The sequence below is a fragment of the Solanum pennellii genome, chromosome 8 (genome assembly GCF_001406875.1).
Source record: "Solanum pennellii chromosome 8, SPENNV200".
In the NCBI taxonomy this organism is placed as follows: Eukaryota; Viridiplantae; Streptophyta; class Magnoliopsida; order Solanales; family Solanaceae; genus Solanum; species Solanum pennellii.
This window is the reverse complement of record NC_028644.1, coordinates 64,750,471-64,754,239: the sequence shown is the minus strand read 5'-3', so window position 1 is coordinate 64,754,239 and position 3,769 is coordinate 64,750,471.

Sequence of the window (3,769 nt, the reverse complement as noted above, 5' to 3'; positions counted from 1 at the left end):
TTATTTAAAATATCGAACTAATGTAATCTAATTTAACTTTGAAAATTAATCAAATTGACTTTTAAAAAGCGTAACATGACAAACAATTCCTGACGGTGGAAGTATTAAATAAAAAAAATTATTCAGTAAATAGAAAAAATACCTCAACTGTAATATTAGAGTCTCCAATTTAAAAATTATATAGAAAACGTCATATTTTATTTCAAGATTATAATCTCTTATTTTAATATAAGGGATGATTTAATACTCATAATAAATATTATATCTGTTTTATAAGTGATGTTTTTATCTTAGACAGACCTCTCAAGAAAACTACATAAGCATACAATAAAAGTATAGAGTATATTTTTTCTGAATTTTCCTTTATAAAATGCCTTGAGAGAGTAGTCCTCTCTTTAATGCTTTCTTAGTTAAATAAATTTGTATTCATTTAATTTCTCAAAATACCTCTTATTTTGAAACAAATAAAAATGAAAAATATCACTTATTTTGAAAGAATTAAAAGGAGGAAATTCTAGGGAAAAGTGTTAATTTTGTGTCTATTATTTGAAATAATTCGCTTTGATCATTAGGCTATTGGTGTAGTATTGTTCCTTTCATTTAGAAAAAAAAAGTCACCTTTTTGTCATAAATTCGAACGAAACTCCATTCTAAAATTAATTAAAAGTTGTAAAATAAAGTAGAAGGGTTAATTTGATTATTTTTTTCCTTAGAAAAATTTGGACGCAAGGAACAATGGCGTAGTCACATATAGTTGAGAGGTGTCGATTCACAATCCACAACATTCGAACAGTTATAATATATTGTAAGAATGAAATTTTATATATATATATATGTTACGTATTGACATTTTTAAACTTTTTAAAAAATTTATTTTTTTTATTTTAATATTTCTTAATTAAAATTCTAATTCTATCACAAATAATAGAATTCTCATTTTTTATTTAAGCTCTATTAATAAAAAATAAATAAATACGAGATAACTTGCTAATAATAAATGAGTGTATGAATGGACTAAACGTAACCACATGGCACAGAGAATAAATTAAGGAACTTCAATAATAACAAATTCCTGGCGTGAATTACTGAAATTATCAAAATGTCACTATCACAAAAAAAAAAAAAAACTCAAATAACAACGACAAAAAAGTTTATAACTCACTGTAGATTGAATTATAAAAATCCATCAATCAAATATGCAGTAAATAGAAAAAGAAAGAAGTTACTTTTTATATCCTATTATTTATTCACCATATTACAAATATATTTCAATTTTAATTTTAATTTAATAATATCAAAGACAATTTATTTTTCAATTTTATTCTTGACATTACTTACTTATATACTCTAAATTTTCTTTCAAATTCATTAAAACTATACACTATTATGAGTATTACAATAGAATATACACTTTTTTCGACTTTTCACTCAATGTTCAATATTAATATTAGACCCAATTAAATTTGAATTAAATTGATGATAAAATGCTTTTAATAAAGATGACATTGTACTAAAAAAACTCAAACCTAAAAATTCTTACTTAAAAATAAATAATATTACCACTTTATTATAATCCTGATTGATCTTACTTCATTTATTAATGCTCGATAACTAAAGACATTTCCTTTTCTCTTTTTAACTTTAGTCAGTTGAGTAACTTATTCGATCGTTGCGAATTCATTCCTATAGAGTTGATTTTTAATTTAGCTGACATAAGGTTTGGAATTAGCCAAACTTGTTTAGCTTGGCGGCTTAAACTTTCAGCTTGTCGATTTCTATTTTTATTTTTCCAAAATAATCTTTCAAATTATATTATTATTTTTTTGACCTTTTTGTGTTTTTGCCACGTTTTTTTTTTTAAAAAAAAAAGAGGATTTGGTATATGTGGTGGAAGAAAAGTCAGAGTTGACAACATTTTGGTAAAAGAGATAAAGGGAAAAATACGTGTCTGCTATTTATTTTTTTTGTGGTAATTTTTGTTTGTGTTTAATTTAGGTCATACGAGGTTTCTTTTATTCGTACGTACACACTTTATTGAATTTCATCAAACTTACATCATATATAAGTCATTTTACGATGAATTTACACTTCTTTTGAATAGTATTTGACAAAGATCAAAGCGTTTAAATAATATTTTTTTATTTATAATATATTACATTATCAAGTCATTTTTATTTAGCATAACGAATAATGAATTAATAATACTTTCATTTTTTTTCTTTAGTATGTAGATAGAAAAAATAGTCGTAAACGTTAAAATAGTGATTAAAGATGACTATGATATCATAAAGCTTTTCACAATTGTATTTATCTAAAATTCCACATTGCTTTATAATGAGCTATCCACCTCCTTTAATTGTTTTGGAATATTCTTATCTCATTATCTAATGTTTGAAGTTGAGTTAAATCGGCTCAAATACTTTGTCTAGATAGATTAATCATTGTTTCTAATGATCTCAATGATTCGTTACAAAAGGAGCTTTAAATTAGCGGTTTGATATCATATTATATTTTTTTCATTCTAATTAACAGATTTCGACTTCTTCAGAGTTCAAACTCATGTTTTTATCATTTCTAGACATAATAATATATGAAACACAAATCAAAATATTCAACTTTGAACTATATATAAAAAGTGTTACGAATTCAGTGATTAAAACATAAAAAATAAAGCTTTCGATTTTAATGATTTGGTCAATGCATAAACTACTTTGTTAAAGTTGTGGGAACTAATAATTTAGTTTTAAATGGCAGTAATAATGTCCCTTTTATTTAACCAGTCAAACTTTTCTCCCAGCAGAAAAGAAACAATAACTTAATTAACCTTAACTAATTATACATGTGCATATAATTTTAGTTTGAAAAAAAGGTATAATATTAAAATATAATTAGAGTGAATAAAGAATGAACCCAATAAAGTAACTGGAATCTTCATTTTTGTCAGCAATAATGGCTCAAACTTTAAATTTAATTTTTTTTCCCAGCTTAAAAGTGACCTTCATTAGGTATAATTTTAAGTAAATTACTTTATATTAGTGCTAATCAAATAAATTACTACATATTTTGACTTGTTTATTATGCATGTGTACACTAATCTAACCTCAACTCATGAATTAGAAACATTTACCATTCAATATTCATTTTTTCCATCTCAAATTATATATTTGTCGTAGTATTTAAAAATAATTATTTTAAATTATTTATTGTTATAGAAATTCAAGATACAATTATTTCATTTTACCTTTGATAGTAATTATTTTTTAACTCTAGGAACACCTTAATTATGTAAGATATTATTGTTGTTCAAATATCTAATGAAGGTATAATAATAATTATTCTTATCAAACTTTATTATTTTGGCCTTTGTTCATTTTATTTTATTTTATTTTTACCTTTGTTCATATTAGTTAGTCTCTTGAATTTTTTTTATTGGATTTTCAAAGATTGTTTAAATTGCCAAAGATCATACTAATTGTAGGGGTAAAGTGAATTTTTTAAATTATTTTTATTCTAATTCAGTAAATGATAAAATAATATGAAAAAAAAATATTTTTAATAAGATGTGTAACTAATATGAAACTTACCAAAAAAAAAAGTATATAATAAGAATTTTTTTCGGAGGAGAGTCAAACTCAATTCTGTGTTATTATAATCTCAATTATACGAATAGTGTTAACAACATCTTTATGGTTAAAATATATGGCAGTTTTTATATGAAGGGAGAATATTAAACTAATTAAAATATATTTAAGTTGCTCGATCATATCTT